Genomic DNA, 17,617 nt, shown 5'->3' with positions numbered 1-17,617 from the left:
TCTTGCTCATATATTATTTATTGAAATTCCTCTGTGTCAGCCACTTCCTTCTGATACATTGACTCTGTGTACTCCTTCCATCTTCTTTTTATATTTCATGAATCATGCAACATTTTACCCAAACTATCTTTAAGTATTGCCACCTATGACTTGAGTTTGTTTTTCAACTCCTTCAGCTTAAGAAATGCTGTGCGAGTCTTTTTGTCTCCATACCTTTTCAATATGCATGCAGAACAGATCATCCGAAATGCTGGGCTGTACAAGGAGGAATGTGACATCAGGATTGGTGGAAGAATTGTCAACAACCTGCATTATGCAGATGACACAACCCTCCTTGGTGAAACTGAGGAGGACCTGAAGCACTTGCTGCAGAAGGTCAAGGACTGTAGTCTTCAATATCAAGAAAACAAAGATTCTCACCACTGGGCCAATTGGCAGCATCAGTATGGATGGTGAAGAGATTGAGATTGTACACAGCTTTTGTTTGCTTGGCTCCATAGTCAACAGCCTTGGCAACAGCAGCCAGGATATCAGGAGACCAATTGCATTGGGAAAGTCAGCTGTGAAGGACCTCTCAAGAGTACTGAAGTGCAAAGACGTCAGGCTGGAGACTAAAGTGTGCCTGATCCAGGCTATGGTCTTTGCAATTACGTGCTATGCATCGGAGAGTTGGACAATGAATAGGGATGATAGAAAGAGAATTGATGCCTTTGAGTTGTGGTGCTGAAGAAGAGTGTTGAATATATACCATGGACTTCTAGGAGAATAAACAGGTTTGTCCTGGAGAGGGTGAAGTTAGAATGTTCCCTGGAGCCAAAGATTCTGAAACTTTGTCTGACATACTTTTGCATGTTGCAAGGAGAGACTGGTTCTTGGAGAGGGACATCATATTTGGGAGAGTGGAGGGACAGCGCAGGAGAGGAGGACCCTTGGTGAAATGGATCGATTCTGTGAGTGGAGTGGTGGGAATGAATGTGTTTGAGACAGCGAGGTTGGCACAGGATAGAATGGCATTTAGGGCTCTTGTACATAGGGTCGCTATGAGTTGCAAGCGACTCGATGGCACATAACAACAATAACAACAATATAACCTGTTCAATTTTTTCTTTTGTCATGAGTCTGCATTTTTGTTCCACTTCTGTTTTTGTCAATTTGAGTATGGTGTGTGTTTCTAGTAATTTGCCCATTTGCTCTAGGTTTTCAAATTTATAGCACTATGTTGTTGTTATGTGCCGTTGAGTCTCCTGAGACTCATAGCGACCCTATATACAACAGCTCTAAACCCTGCCCTGTCCTGTACCAGTCTCACTGTCTCTGACACACCCACCTCTACTACTTCAGTCACTGAATCAATCCACCTAATAGAGGGCCTTCCTCTCCTGTGCTATCTCTCCACCCTCCCAAGCATGACATCACTCTCCTAGGACTGGTCCCTCCTTGCACCATGTCCAAAGTATGTTAGACAAAGCTTTGAAATCCTTCCCTCCAAGGAGCAGCCCAGTTCAACCCTCTCCAGGATGAACCTGTCCATTTTTTTAGCAGTCCATGGTATATTCAATACTCTTCTGGCACCACAGCTCAAAGGCATCAATTCTCCTTCTGTCCTCCCTAGTCATTGTCCAGCTGTCTGATGAATAGCAAGTGATTGCAAAGTCCATGGCCTGTATCAAGCACACCTTCATTTCCAAGGTGACATCATTGCTGTTCAACACTCTGGAGAGTTCCCTAACAGCAGAATTTCCCATCACAATACGTCTTTTAATTTCCTGGCTGCTGGTGCCAAGAGTGTTGACTATGGAGCTAAGCAAGCTAAAGCTGTAAACAATCTCAATCTCTTCACCATCCATCCTGATGCTGCCAATTGGTCCAGTGGTGAGAATCTTAGTCTTCTTGATGTTGAGCCTCAATCCATATTGAAGGCTGCAGTCCTTTACCTTCTGCAACAAGTGCTTCAGGTCCTCTTCAGTTTCAGTTTCAGGAAATAGCTCTTCATAATATTCTCATATTACAGATTTAATTACAGCTTATTCTGTTGTGATATTGTCTCTTTCAGTTCGTACTTGAGTTGTGTCTTTTTTTTTTTAAATTTCCCAGTGGCTTGTCTATTTTATCACCCTTTTTGCAGAACCAGTCTTATTGATTGTGTCCATTGTTTTTCTGCTTCCCCCCATATATTTCTCCCCTTATCTGTATAATTTCCTGTCTTCTAAAGGCTTTGTTTGTTCTCTCTTTATTAGAGATGCTGAGTTGAGTAAGTTATTTTACTTCTTTTCTCTTCCCCCTTCTTCCATCAATGATGGGATTTATAAGGGATTTAACAAAATACAATTTCAGGATGACATTAGGAATACAACCATTCTGTCAGGATAGCTCTTGAAATGTGCAAAATAGGCTGCTTAGCCTTCAGCCTTATGGCTCTGGGCAAGTGCTATGAAGCTTAGTTTTGCCAATTTTTGTTCTTCCTCTCAGCTGTCCAACAAATTTTGGCTCCTAAAATAGTGAGATAGCAGTCCCAAGGTCAGCTCTGTTTCATGTTAGGTGCCTGGTTCTCTGCTTTGGTTGCTACCGCTGTTCCTGTAAGCCCTGATTTTAGTGGCCCTGACGGATGCATACTTAGTATTCTTGGCTTCTTCTTTGCTAGTGGTGATATTCTAAAAATCTGCTGTGGAATCTACTCACTTTAATAGGCGACTATACAAATCCCCTTGTTGACAAGCTATTCACATATTCTTGCCCATGTTGTTGTGTTGTTGTTGTTGCTGTTGAATGCCTTCAAGTCAAGCACAACTCATAGCGACCCCATGAACAAAAGGCCTGAAACCTCTCCACAGCTATTTATCAAAGTTTATAAAGTTTCCAGAGACAAGTTATTTAGGAAGTGTATGTCAGTCCTGCTTCCAAACCTGTCATAATATGTTATTGTTGTTATGTGCCATTGAATCACCTGTGATTTATAGGAATGCTATGGACAGCAGCTCCAAACCCCTCCCTGTCCTGAGACAGTCTCACTAATTCTGACACACCAAGCCCCATCACCCCAGTCACTGTGTCAACCCATGTTACCTTGGGTCTCCCTCTGCTGTGCTGTCCATTCACCCTTCTGAGCATGATGTCCTTCTACAAGGACTGATCTCTTCTGGCCACATGTCCAAAGTAAGTGAGGTGGAGCTTCAAAATCCTAGCCTTCAAGGAGAGACATGGTTTCACCCTCTCCAAATTAGACTCTTTTGTTATCTTGACAGTTCATGATATGTTCGACACTCTTCTCCAGCACCACAACTCAAAGGTATTTATTCTTCTTCTGTCATCCTTAGTCATTGTCCAATTCTCAGCAGCATCCCAAGTGATTGAGAAAACCATGGCCTGGATTAGATGCACCTTTGTATCTAGACTGACATCGTTGCTCTTAGCACTCTGGAAAAGTGCATGACCGCAGCTTTTCCTAATTCAATTTGTCTTTTTATTTCCTGAATGCTGGTGTTAAGAGTTGATTGTGGAGCCGAGCAAGCCGGAATTGCTAGCAACCTAAATCTCTTCTCCATCTAATATGATGCTGCCAATTGGCCCAGTTTTGAGAATCTTTGTCTTCTTGAGGTTGAACTTCAATCCATATGGAAGACTATAGTCCTTGACATTTTGCAGCAAGTTCTTCAGGTCTTCTTCTATTTCAGCAAGCAAGTTGTGTCATCTGCATATTGTAGATTGTTAATGAGTCTTCCTCCAATCCTGATGTCACATTCCTCCTCATAATGCCCTTCTTTCCTAATGATCTGTTCTGCATACTGGTTGAAAGGTATGGGGACAGGATGCATCTCTGATAAACTCCTTTCCTGATTTTGAACCATGCGGTGTTTCCTTGCTCTATTCTGGGAACTACTTCTTGGTCAAAGGACAGGTTTCATATAAGCACAATCAAGTGTTCTGAGATTACCATTTTCTGCAAGATTATCCACAAGTTATTGTGATGCACACAGTCAAATGCCTGTGCATAGTCAATAAAAGACAGATTAACATTCCTTTGGTACTCTCTGCTTTCTGCCAAGATCAATGTAACATTTGCAATAATGATCCCAGTGCCATGACCTCTTCTAAACACAGCTTGTATTTCTGGTAGTTCTCTGTCAATGTACTTTTCAAGTCTTTTCTGGATAATCTTTAGTAAGATTTTTGTAGTGTGTGTTATTAGTGATATTGTTCAATACTTTCCACACTTTTTTGGGTCACTTTTTTTTGGAATGGGAATGAATATGGATCTCTTCCAGTCAGTTGGCCAAGTAGTTGTCCTTCATATTTCTTGGCACAACTTGGTGAGCACATGGAGGGCAGCTTCTGTTTGCTGAAATATGTCAATTGGTATTCCATCAATTCCTGGGGCTTTTTTTTTGCCAGGTCCTTCAGAGAAACCTGAACTTCCTGTTTCATCACCATTGCTTTTTGCTCATTTGTTGTTTCTTGAAATTCTACTGTGTCATCTGCTTCTTTTTGGTACAAGAAGCCCATATACTCCTTACATTTGCTTTTAATGCTTCTTGAATCATTCAATATTGTGCTTATAGCATCCTTAAGAATTACAACTCATGGCTTAAATTTATTCTTTAGTTCTTTCAATTTGAGGAATGCTGAACAATTTTGACCTTTTTGATTTTCCGACTCCAGGTCCTTGCACATTTCATTATACTGTTTTGCCTTGTTTTCCCGAGCAGCCCTTTCAAATCTTCTATTCAGCTTTTTAACGTCTTGATATGTTCCTTTTGCTTTGGGTCCTCAGTGCTCTAATGCAATATTCATTCTCTTCTGGCATCCATTTTGGTCTTTTCCTCTTCTTCCTTCTTTTTAAATGACTTTTTGCAATCTTCGTGAATGGTATTTTTGATATCTTCCCACAGCATACCTGTACTCCGTTCATTAGTGTTCAAGACCTCAAACCTATTCCTGAGTTGGTTTTTAAATTCATGGGAGATAGACTCAAGGTCAAATTTTTATTCTGGTGGATATGATTTAAACTTTTTTAGTTTTAATTTGACCTTGCATATGAGCAGTTGATGGTCAGTTCCACAATCAGCACCTGGCCTAGTTTTTACTGCTGATGTTGAACTTCTCCAATGGTTCCATTCACAGATGTAACCAATCTGATTTCTATGTGTATCCTATGTTTATGTTTCTTATAAAAAGTATTTGCTATAAATAAATCATTGATTTTGCAGAATTCTATCATTCTATCCCCAGTCTCATTTTTGTCACCAAGTCCATATTTTCCAACAACTAATCCCTCTTCCTGATTCCCAACTTTTGCATTCTAGTTGCCCATCATAATTAAGCATCTTGGTTACATGTTCAATTGATTTCTGACTGAAACAGTTGATAGAAATAATCTATTTCCTCTTCTTTGGCTTTGGTTGTAGGTGCATAAATTTGAATAATAGCAGTAGTAACAGGTCTTCCCATGAATGTGTATTGATATTATCCCGTCACGCATAATATTGTATTTCAATATGGCTCTAGAAATGGCCATTTAAAATGAAGTATTTTCTCACCTTTTAATCTATAGCATAATAAATTATATGATTTGGGATTCAAAATGTCCCATGGCAATCTATCTAATTCCTAATATTCAATATGTCAATATTTTTGCATTCCATTACTTTTTAAAATTGTCCAGTTCTCCTATATTCATGCTTCTCACATTCCATCTATCAATTGTTAGTTTCTTCTTACAACTGTTTTTCCTCCTTTGTGTTTCCAAATTTGAGGGTTCAACTTCAGTTGTCATATCTATTAGTCTACTCTAAGTGTGCTCTGCTGTACATAAGGTTTTCAAAGGCCAGTTACACATGGCAAAATCAAAGTCAATGGCTGTGGAAGCCACTTTGAAAAACAAATCTTAAACACCAGAACACCCCTTGGCTTTTCCTGTCTGCTTACAATACTGTTGCTGTTGTGCCACTGAATTGTCTGTGACTCATAGAGACCCTGTGTACAATAACTTTAAACTCTCCTCGACCTTGAACCAGTCTCACTGTATCCAACACATCTTCCCCCATTACCCCAGGGATGGTGTCAGTCAATCTCATTATGAGTCTTCTTCTCCTGTTATTCTTCTACCCTTTCAAGTGTGATGTCCTTTCTCCATGGACTGGTCCTTCCTGGACATATGCCAAAGATATATGAGATGGAGCTTCAAAATCCTTGCCTCCAAGGAGCAACCTGGTTTCCCTCTCTCCAGAGTACACCTATTTGTTCTCTTGGCAGTCTAAGGTATGTTCCATACTCTTATCCAGCACCACAACTCAAAGCCATCAGTTCATCTTCTGTCATCTTTGGTCATTGTCCATTTCTCTGATACATGACAAATAGATTGAAAGACCATGTTCATCTTCTGTCATCTTTGGTCATTGTCCATTTCTCTGATACATGACAAATAGATTGAAAGACCATGGCCTGAATAATTTGTACTGTAGTCTCCGTACTGACATTGTTGCTCTTCAGCATTTTTGAGGGATCCCTGACAACATCTTTCCTGAGAGCAATTAATCTTTTTCTTTTTGATTGCTAGTGTGAAGAGTGTTGATACAATAACCAGCAACTTCATGCCTTACGCCTTAATCTTCCCATTTTTGATGATCAATTTTAACTTGCCTTGTTGGATAATGACAAGGGAGGATAGAAGGAGAATATATGCCTTTGAGCTTTGGTGTTGGAGAAGAGTATTGAGGGTACCATGGACTGCTAAGAAAACGGATTCATCTTGGAGAGGGTTAATCCAGGCTGCTCCTTGGAGGCAAGGATTCTGAGGCTTCGTCTGACATACTTTGGTCATGTTGTAAGGAGAGACTTGTCCTTGGAGAAGGACATCATGCTTGGGATGGTGGAGGGCAAGTGCAGGAGGGAAAGGCCCTCTAGGAGATGGATTGATTTGGTGACTAGGGTAATCAGGACGAGTGTGTCAGAGACAATGAGATTGTCACAGGACAGAACAGAGTTTAGGGCTGTTGTACATAGGGTCGCTATAAGTCACAAGTGACTCGATGCCACATAACAACAATAACAACATCTGAAGTACTTGTTGCAGAAGGTCAAGGACTGCAGCCTTCAATATAGATTGAAGCTCAACATCAAGAAAACAAAGAGTCTTACCACTGGGTTGATTGGCAGCATTTGCTTGGGTCTACAATCAACATTCTTGGTTCCAGCAACCAGGAAATTAAAAGACAATTTGCATTGATAAAGTCTTCTGTCAGAGACCTCTCCAAAGTACTGAAGAGCAACAATGTCAGTCTGGAGACTAAGGTGCACAGACGATGGTCTTTGCTATTACTTGTTATGTGTCAGAAAGCTGGATGATGACTAGGGATGATAGAAGGAGAATTGATGCCTTTGAACTGTGGTACTGGAGAAGAGTATTGAATATACCATGGACTGATAGGAGAATAAATAAGTTGCTCCTGCAGAGGGTGAAGCCAGGCTGCTCCTTGGAGGCAAGGATTCTGAAACCTCATCTGACATGCTTTGGACATGTTGAAAGGTGGGATTTGTTCTTGGACAGGGACGTCATGCTTGTAAGGGTGGAGGGACAGCACAGGAGAGGAAGACCCTTGATGAGGTGGACTGATTCAGTGACTGAGGTAATAGGGGTAGCTGTGTCAGAGACAATAAGACTGGCACAGGATAGAACAGGGTTTAGGGATATTGTACATAGAGTCACAGGCGACTCAACAAAACATAACATCAAACAACATCTGTATGAAATTAGTACTCTGAGGAAACAAAGTTATTGCTTTTTATAAAGAATCTTCTGTTTCCGTTAATTAGAACATTTGCAGCTATAAACAAATCCAGTCCACAGCAAGCCATCAGGGACAACACTACTTCACAGCGTGAAACAACTTGCAGTCATCTGGTTTGGTTCTGGTCAACTCACTGTTAGTTATCTATGAAAAATTTGCCCTGAAAAATTCTATTTGAAAATGATGGAAATTTGGTAAAAGACATGGGGCTTGGTCTAGGGTAGAGATCAGGCCCCACCCAGTACTGTGAGGAGATTTTCACTTGAATGGATTTGTAGCCACCCCAAGGGACTTCTGATTATAGAAATTCATATGTAAAAGAAAGGAAAGCAGGAAGAAAAAGACAAAAAACAAAACAGAAAAAAAAGACTTTGATTTTTTTTCTCTTTCTTTTTTTTATTTTTAAATTTTAATTTAGTTTGTTTATTTTTCATTTCAATGAACATCTACAGAGATTTTGGAATTCCATTCATTCATGTTGCACCCTTCTCCCCACCGCCCCCCCCGCCCCCCTCCTCCCCCCTTTTGCTCCTCTCCTTGAAAAGCAAATGAAAAACTCCCTCATCAAGGAACTTTTTTTATTTCATGTTTTATTTCTTCTAGAATTCAGTAGTGACCCCACAAGGTGTTATCTTCCATGTGTGTATTTTTTTATTCTTACTCTCATCGTGAATGTCTAGTTTTATGGCATTGTGAAGATTATGGCACTGACAAGATCTCTGTATTTGTTTGATGCTTTTTAATTTATTGAGTCTTGCTTTATGCCCTAATATATTGTCCATTCTGGAGAATATAACTTGTGCACTTGAGAAGATATTAAATTGAGATTTTTTAAAAAAAATAACTATATTTTAATGCAATAATTGATATACATTGTGTCATACATGTATATTATATTTTAGAAATCATTAATGTACTTTGTACTTTATATGATTAATTACTATTTATGTATACTTTTTATTACCTTGTCTCTAAGTTCTTATTTTGTCTTTCCTATTCCTTCACACTCCCCATCTGTCCACTTACCTGTGTTATTCTAGTGATTTTTCTCCCTCCTCCTTTTTTTCCCCTATCTTTTTTGAACAATTAGACATATCTGGCTCAGCTATTGTATTTTCACAGTAACAGTCTTATGTAGAATTTGTCCTTTTTTAAAAAATTTTATTATTTTTGTGTGAGTGTACCGTCAAATCAGATCTGACTGGTACAGGAGGAGATTGTCCCTCCTTCCCCGGCAGAGCATCTGGTGGATTCGAACCATGCGCCTCTGGGATTGTAGTTGCAGCTGCTTACCACTAGGCCACCAGAGCTCCCAGAATTTGTCCTTTTGAGAATGAGTTATTTCATTCAGCACAATTCATTCCCTCTAGACTTTCCCATTTTGTTTAGTGTTTTATGAATACTTCATTATTCTTTATTGCTGCATAGTATTTCATTGTGTGAATGTATGTGAATTGAGTTTTGATGGATGGGATTCTCTGAATACATGTATGAGGTCAAGTTGACTAATTATATAGTTTAGTTCTTCTATCTTTGTTGAGTTTCTTTCTAGTTGACCTGTCTCTCAAGAAGAGTGGTGGGTTGAAGCCTCCTAATTTAATATTTTATTTCATGATTAACTTAATTTCTAATTTAATGATCAGGGAGCTCTGGGAGCCTAGTAACAAGAAGTTGCATTGAAACCTGGAAGGAACGCAGTTGAAACCCACCAGCTGCCTTGTGGGAAAAGGATGGCAATCTCCTCCTGTGTCATTAACTGCCTCTGAAAACCTGCCGGGGGCGGGGAGGTCATCTGTGGGTTAGTTCTGATTCTATAGTACACAACAACAATTTAATGTTCAATTCTTTCTTCATGTCTCTTTAATTTGTTTTACGTATTTTTCAGGTTTATAATTTAGTACATAGATATTAATAAAGGTTATATCCTCTTTTTTAATATTATATAGTGCCCTTATTTGTGTCATATGCTGGCTTTGACTCTGCAATCTGTCTTATCAGAGAATGATATTGCCACTTCTCCTTTCTTATGGATGCCTTTTGCTTGGTATATTGTTTCCCCATAGTTTGATTTTAAGTCTATTTATATTCACTATTTAGATGTATCTTTTGTAGGCAGCATTTCATTGGGCTTTACTTTTTTATCCAATATATTACTCTTTTTCTCTTAATTGGCGCATTAAAGTGACACACATTTTGTATGTTTATTGACAGGCCAAGTTTTAGAGCTGTAATTTGTGGAGTACTTTTTTGTTGTTCCTGCTGGTTGTTTTGCTCCATTCACTTTTCTTTGCTGTGTCTGTGGGAAAGAATTCCTTTAGTGTTTTTTTTTTTGTAGACTTGATTTTGCTTCTATAAATTCCTTTATTTCCTGCTCTTCTGTGAATGGCCTGATTTCTCTTTCATATTTTATGGGAAGTTTTGCTCAATACAGGGTTCAAGGTTGACAGTTACTTTCTTTCAGCCTTTTGTATACACCATCCCGTTTTCCTCTTGCTTGCAAGGGTTCTGCTGAGAAGTCAGAGCTTAGTCTAGCTGGTTATTCTTTTTAAGAACAAACTGTCCTTAGTCTTTCTTGAACTGCTTGTAGTATTCTTTGTATTTCTTTGATTTAAGAGAATTTTATTATGATATTTCTTAAATTTTTCTTTTGATATTGAATCTGGAGTTAACTGAGCTTCTTGAATGTTTATTTCCTCATTTTTCATGATATTTAGAAAGTTTTTTTCTTGTACCTCTTCCAAAACATGCAAAAACTAAAGTTATTTTTATCTCATCACCACTCATCATAAATATTTCCTGTGAGAGAGTGAGCAGAGAGGACTATAAATAAGTGAATACATGTACCCATAGCAGCAGTTTAGCAAAAAAAGAAAGAAAAAGGCTTATTAAGGTAACGTAAGAAAACATGGCTAGTGAAAGAAATAGACCACGATGTAAAGAGTTTCAGAGAAAAATGGAAAGAAGAAAGGGGAGTACGGGAACAATCTTGGAAAGTCCGGGGTGGAGTGAAAGCCTTTAGCTCATTGTCAGCTAAAAAAGAGAGTGACCCTCAGGTAAGCACTGCTTTTGTTGGCTCCTAGTCTTCTGAGACTGGTCATAGTCTAGTCCCACCTAGGAAACTGAGGGATTGGTTGGGTTTGGGATCCCCTGCATTCTTGAGGAGGGTGCATTTTCTTGATTTAACCCCATTCCTGGTTCCTGCCAAAATACCATCACGTTGGCACAACTGTGTTTTTCTTTTCAGAGGAAACTCTGAGAAACCTTGCTTTTAGTTCTCTCCTATGGGAGTGGGAAAGAGAGAAAAACAGAGATCAACCAGGTAGCAGTTCTATCCTTTCACTCCCTCCTAGAAGCATTTGGCACTAATTCTTCAGGAAATTGAACAACAAGGTTTTTCTGGATACTTTCTGCTGACATTTGGGCCTAGGTCTGCCTACTGGTTCAGGATGGTACCTATCCTTCTCTGTCCTAAAGGGGATTGATGCCTATTTGATAAATAGAATAGTCTGCTGTGATAATTTTTTCCCCTTTCCTCTTTATTTTATATTGGTTTATATACAAAGTTCATATACATTGTGCATCATTCACGCACATTGCATTTCACACATTCCTACATTCCAATTGTGTTTCCAAGGATTACTCAAGTACATTGTGGTTTGTTTTTCACTTGATATATCTTTATTCAAGGATTTGCATAAACCATATAATTATTTCTTTTTTTAAAAAAATGCTTTATTACATGAAAGGCAGCAATACACATACAAATGATGGAGGCATTAATGGCTCATCTTTTCTTCTGCCCCTTAGTTACCTTTCTGTACGTAGTGATTAATAAAATAAATCAGCATTTATCTATGGGTACTATTACCCCATCTTTCAGGTCTGCTTTGGACCTTTCCTAATTCCTTCACACACACTCACACTCTACACCAAATTCTGTTAATCTAGTGATCTTCCCCCTCCTTACTGTCAGCCCCCCTTCCTCCTCCCTCTTGGATTTTTTTTTTTTACTTTTAAACCAACTTTAATTTTCATTTCAGGTGCAAAGAGGCGTATACACATGTACATACATATTTATTCAGAGAATGTATAGTATAAACACGTAGGGCACACACTCCATGTATTTCTTTCAGAAAGGTACTTAAAAAAATCTTTGTCTACGTGTTAAAAATAAAAATACTTCCCTTTGAAGGATTTCTATTTCATTACATTACATTGCCTAAAACTCCAAAAGAAGGAATTTTTCTTTATGGCCAAGAGGCAACAATCTTTTGTTTTCCACCACGCTAACATGCTGGCAAATATGCATTTGTTAAATGTAGAGAATGTAAAAACAAAACCAAAATATAAAACTCCAAGAAACTGAAAATCTACAGCAAAGATGGAAGAACTAGAGTGTATCTGAAATGCTCTGAGATATGATGAACCTGGGCTGGCTATCTCTAACAACAGAGCTGTATGGAGGTTTGAGAGCAGCAGGGCACTGTCCTGCTGTAAGAGGGGCACCAAAGATAAATGTAGTGTGCTGTAACATAACCGATAGCACTTATTCCTAGCTTTCCCTATAAGGATAAAAATTCATTTTTTAACTTACTTGTGATTTCTAACTTGTGATTTAAAAGTCACGTTATCACTGATTCCTTTGGACAAATCTGAGAAATTGGTTACATATACATCAGTTTGAGGAAAATTGAGATCTCAAACCAAGTAATGAGATTTTCTTTCACTGTGTGTTGTCAACTCTATGCCAGTTAGAGCTCCCTGATCAAATTTTTGAATGCTGAGTTTTTAACTCCTACTAAAAATTTTTGCCATGTGTTATCTACTAGAATGTATTTGTAATATTTACAAGTACAAAATATTTGGATAAAGAGTAAATTTCATGTTATACATATGACAATTAGAAATTGTTAGCACCATATATGTACTCCAACAACCAAACTAATTTTTCAAACAGAGAAGACACTTTACTTAATCATGATGGCATCTCTTTTCAATATAAACACTAATGATCTATTAGGTAGGGGTGGTGTGGTAATAGTATCTAATTTAGGAACTTGCAACTACCTCAATTACAAGAAAGATCTAAAATTTAAAGAACTATGACCTCCAGATGACCCTGTACCCTCACACTCCTTTTGTCCTGGTTAAACAATTAAGTGATATACTGTTAAGACAGAAATAACACTTAAGTACACTACTATAAAAAATTAATGTGACGCTCCTCCTCCTGCTCCTCCTGGTAGGAGCGCCGCGTCCGGAGCGGGCTGGGGGGAAAAAACCCGAGAGCCTGGTTCGGTGCCTTTTCCTCTGACCCCCGCCGGCACCCGGAGCCCCCCTCCCCTTCCTCCCCGCCCCTTCCCCTTCCTTCCCCTCCCCTGCCCTCCCCCTTGTCCCGGGATCACTCCGTCGCACCCACCATGATGGAAGACGACGGGAAGCCCTGGACTCTATGTGTAGGAAACCTCTCCAGAGATGTTACAGAAGTCCTCATTCTTCAGTTATTTAGTCAGATTGGACCCTGCAAAAGCTGTAAAATGATAACAGAGCATACAAGCAATGACCCATATTGCTTTGTGGAATTTTATGAACACAGGGATGCAGCTGCTGCATTAGCGGCTATGAATGGGAGAAAAATTTTGGGAAAGGAGGTCAAAGTAAACTGGGCAACAACACCAAGTAGCCAGAAAAAAGATACTTCCAATCACTTCCATGTATTTGTTGGGGATCTGAGTCCAGAAATAACAACAGAAGATATCAAATCAGCATTTGCCCCTTTTGGTAAAATATCGGATGCCCGAGTAGTTAAAGACATAGCAACTGGGAAGTCCAAAGGCTATGGTTTTGTATCTTTTTATAACAAACTGGATGCAGAGAATGCAATTGTGCACATGGGAGGCCAATGGTTGGGTGGCCGGCAGATCCGCACTAACTGGGCCACTCGGAAACCCCCTGCCCCAAAGAGCACGCAAGAAAACAACACTAAACAGTTGCGATTTGAAGATGTAGTAAACCAGTCAAGTCCAAAAAATTGTACTGTCTACTGTGGAGGAATTGCTTCTGGGTTAACAGATCAGCTTATGAGACAGACATTCTCACCATTCGGACATATTATGGAAATAAGAGTTTTTCCAGAGAAGGGCTATTCATTTGTCAGATTTTCTACCCATGAAAGTGCAGCCAACGCTATCGTGTCGGTGAATGGTACGACGATTGAAGGACATGTTGTTAAAGGCTATTGGGGTAAAGAATCTCCTGATAAGACTAAAAATTTTCAACAGGTCGACTATAGCCAGTGGGGCCAGTGGAGCCAAATTTATGGAAACCCACAACAGTATGGACAGTACATGGCAAATGGACAGCCATGGAATCAGCCAGGCTTCAGAGTACATCAATCACCTTCTGCTACTTGGATGGGTGGATTTGGTGCTCAGCCTCCCCAAGGACAAGCTCCTCCCCCTGTAATACCTCCTCCTAACCAAGCTGAATATGGAATGGCAAGTTACCAAACACAGTGAGCTGGGACTCTGAGCAAAATTGTAACTCATGATAGGCTTCAGTTCCTTGTGACGCTCTGAAGACATGAAAGTCGACACTGGGAAAAAGGAAAATATTTATTTTAAGAATTGAAATGTTTGGAACATTTAGCACAGCTTTGCTTTGGTGACAGACACGTGTCTTCTAGTTCTGCCTTTTAAAGTTTTTGTTTATGATGGATACGAACATGATTTTTCTTTGTGTACAAAAACTAAAATAAAGTCAATAAAGACAAAAAAAATAATGTTACAACAGAAAAGAAACATGAATGGTTAGCAGGAATAGGAGGTGAGGTAAATCTGTAGAGAATGCAAGCAAAGAGGTAAAGGGGAAGACAATACACTAAGATGATAAGCACAATATCAACAGACAAAGAAATGCACAAGAGGAAAGTGTGATTATGATGTATTGCCATTAAAACGAAGTATGTATCGATCAGTGGCTGGATGGAAAACCAACGGTGGCATGGGAACTTAAAGATCAATGTAGATTAATTACATGGAAGTAAAAGAATAGCAACAGAACACAAAGAGTTGCCAGAAATTCCAGGTCAGATTCAGAAGAGTGTGGAGAGAGGAATTAGCAATATGGCTGTCAGATCACTGACTAAAAGCTGTGAAGAGTAGTTAAATAGACTATGCAGACATTAAGACGGTGTGGACCATTAATTAAGGGGAACACTGTGAAAAAAGGGGAATTTCAGAAAAAATTGTTTATGCAAAGTCCATACAAAGACAAAAAGGTTTTAAAGAAACAAGAATGGAGGTACTGACTTACCTAACATCAGGAAAACTATGTGCCAGGGCTATTACTTGTTCAATCTTTATGCTGAACATAGTAAAACTTTTGATTAACTATCTATGATATGTGGATGACACAAACCCTTCCTTGCTCAACCTCCTGGATTTTTACATCTTACTAGTTATACTATTTTAAAAATGATGGTCTATGCAGTATTGTCATTATGAAAATGCGATCAGTCCGTTTCATGCTCTCTAGATTCTCCCAAATACAATATAATTTTACAAAATCATTCCTCCTTAATGCTGCATAAGCTTCCATTGTGTAAATACATTGTGTTAATTTCTCCATCCTTTTGTTAGTTGATGGACATTTGGGTTGTTTCCATTTTCTTGGTATTGTGAATAATACTGCTTTGAACACTGATATACAAGTCTCAGTTTGTGTCTTAGATCTGTTTTCCTAGGGATATGTTCCTATCAGTGTAATACCTTGTTCATACAGGATTCCTATGTTCATATTTTTGAGGAAACACCAAACTGTCTTCCAGGGTAATTGTAGCATTTTTCAGTCCCTCCCAAACCATGCATGAGATTTCCAAACTCTCCACATCCTCTCCAACATTTATTACTTGCTATTGTGTTTGATGTGTGCTACTGTTCCCCTCCACCCCTAAAAAAAGCGGGTGTCAGTTGAACTTTTGACCAAGGATGGAAGTCTGCCAAAGGGTGTGTCTTTAAAATTCTGTAGTGAGAAGTTGGGTTTTCAGGCTGGCCTATTAATTTTAGAATGACTATTCTTTAAATGATTTAACAATCTTTTGTCTTCTTGCTGTTCTGAATAACTTGAAGTTTCTGTCATGCTGAACACTGTGTCATAGTCATGTCAAATACCATAGTAGTTACCCATCATGTACAGTGTTTGGAGGAGCTTCTAGGTTGATTCAAGTTGTGAAGCAGGAGCGGCATCCACTTCCTAAACCAGATGCCTCTGGAAATTCTATGAACTATAAATATACAGAAATGATATTAGTTATACAACAGAGATCAGGTCTTTTGTACAAGGGTCACTATGAGTGATATTCAACTTGATGACACTTAACCACTGCTAAGTGAGACTTGTGTTGTTATATCTGGAGTAACATTCTGCCAATTTCTACATCTCTCTTTGTCAATGTGCTGTATGAAGCAATCTGGGTTTGCTGTGTTGTTGCACCTTGTGCCATTGAGGTATCAAATATCATAATTTCCCAATGTGGACAGTGTTTGATGGAGCTACCAATTGTAAAACAGGCTTGGAAGCAAGACTGGTATCCATTACCTAAATCACATGCTTCTGGAAACTCTATGAACTTGGAGAAATGATAATAGTTACAAAAAGGCATTGGGTCCTTTGTTCATAGAGTTGTTATGAGTCATGCTTGCCTTAACGGCAACCAGCAACAACAACTACAAATCCTGGTAAACTTTGCCACTGCTACTAGGGTATAGTTTTGATTTATATCTCTCTTATTGTCAGTGATTTGCGGTATTTCTTCATGTGTCTGTTGGCCATCCTAATGTCTTCCTCTGTGAAAAGTCTTTCCACATATTTTGTCCACTTTGTAATTAATTGGGTTACCTGTCTTTTCCTTGTGGAGGCACTAGAGTATTTGGTAAACTTTCATTATGAAACCCTTGTCTGAGATGGCATTGTCAATTCCTCTTCCCCTCATCCTAAAGGTTTTCTTTTCACCTATTGGAAAAAGTTTTTGAAGCATACAGGGGCTTATTTTTTAGAAGGCCTCATTCATCAATTTTGTCCTCTCCTGGTTGTTCGTTTCTGACTGTATTTACAAGTCTATTTATACGACAGGTAGCCCTTCTAAGCTTGGCCCTATTTTGTTTTTTATTATGTTTATGGTGTTAGGCTTTACCCCTTGGTTTCTGATCCACTTTGAGTTGAATTTTCTGTGTTGGGTGAAATATGGATTCTACTTCAGTTTTATGCACAGGTAGAAGTCCAGTTTTTCCAGCACCATTTTTTGAAGAAGTTGTCATTTCGCCATTTGATAGCTTTAATTTCCTTGTCAAATATCAGTTCATTTCTGGATCCACTATTCTGTTCAGTTGGTTTATATGGTTGTCATTGTACCAGTACAATGCTATTTTGGTTATTACTGCTGTGTAGTAGGTTTTAATATCAGGGAGAGCTATGCCTCCCACTTTATTTTTGTTTTCCAGAAGTGCTTTGTTATTTGAGGGCTCTTTCCTGTCCAAATAAACTTAAAAATTGCCTTTTCAATCTCCTTGAAAAATGAATTTGGTATCTGTAGTGGGATTGCATTAAACATGTAGATTGCTTTTGGTAGGATTGTCATTTCCACAATATTGAGTCTTCCTATCCATGAACATGGTTCAAAATTGGGAAGGGCGTACGCCAGGGATGCATTCTCTCCATACCTTTTCAATCGATATGCAGAACAGATGATCCGGGAGGCTGGGTTCTATGAGGAGAAATGTGGGGTCAAGATTGGTGGACGATTTATCAACAACATGCGTTATGCAGATGACACA

At 38.9% G+C, this 17,617-nt stretch overlaps 1 protein-coding gene and 1 pseudogene across 1 annotated transcript in view; both read left to right on the top strand.

Moving 5' to 3' along the window:
- OCA2 (oculocutaneous albinism II) overlaps positions 1-17,617 on the top strand; it is a 569,803-nt gene that overhangs the window by 264,584 nt on the left and 287,602 nt on the right. The window lies entirely within an intron of this gene.
- LOC102850113 lies at positions 13,205-14,302 on the top strand (annotated as a pseudogene).

The sequence above is a fragment of the Elephantulus edwardii genome, unplaced genomic scaffold (genome assembly GCF_000299155.1).
Source record: "Elephantulus edwardii isolate Elephantulus edwardi_28Jun2011 unplaced genomic scaffold, EleEdw1.0 scaffold00234, whole genome shotgun sequence".
Lineage (NCBI taxonomy): Eukaryota > Metazoa > Chordata > Mammalia > Macroscelidea > Macroscelididae > Elephantulus > Elephantulus edwardii.
Note: the sequence above shows the minus strand (reverse complement) of the source record. Positions and strands in the feature narration are given on the sequence as shown.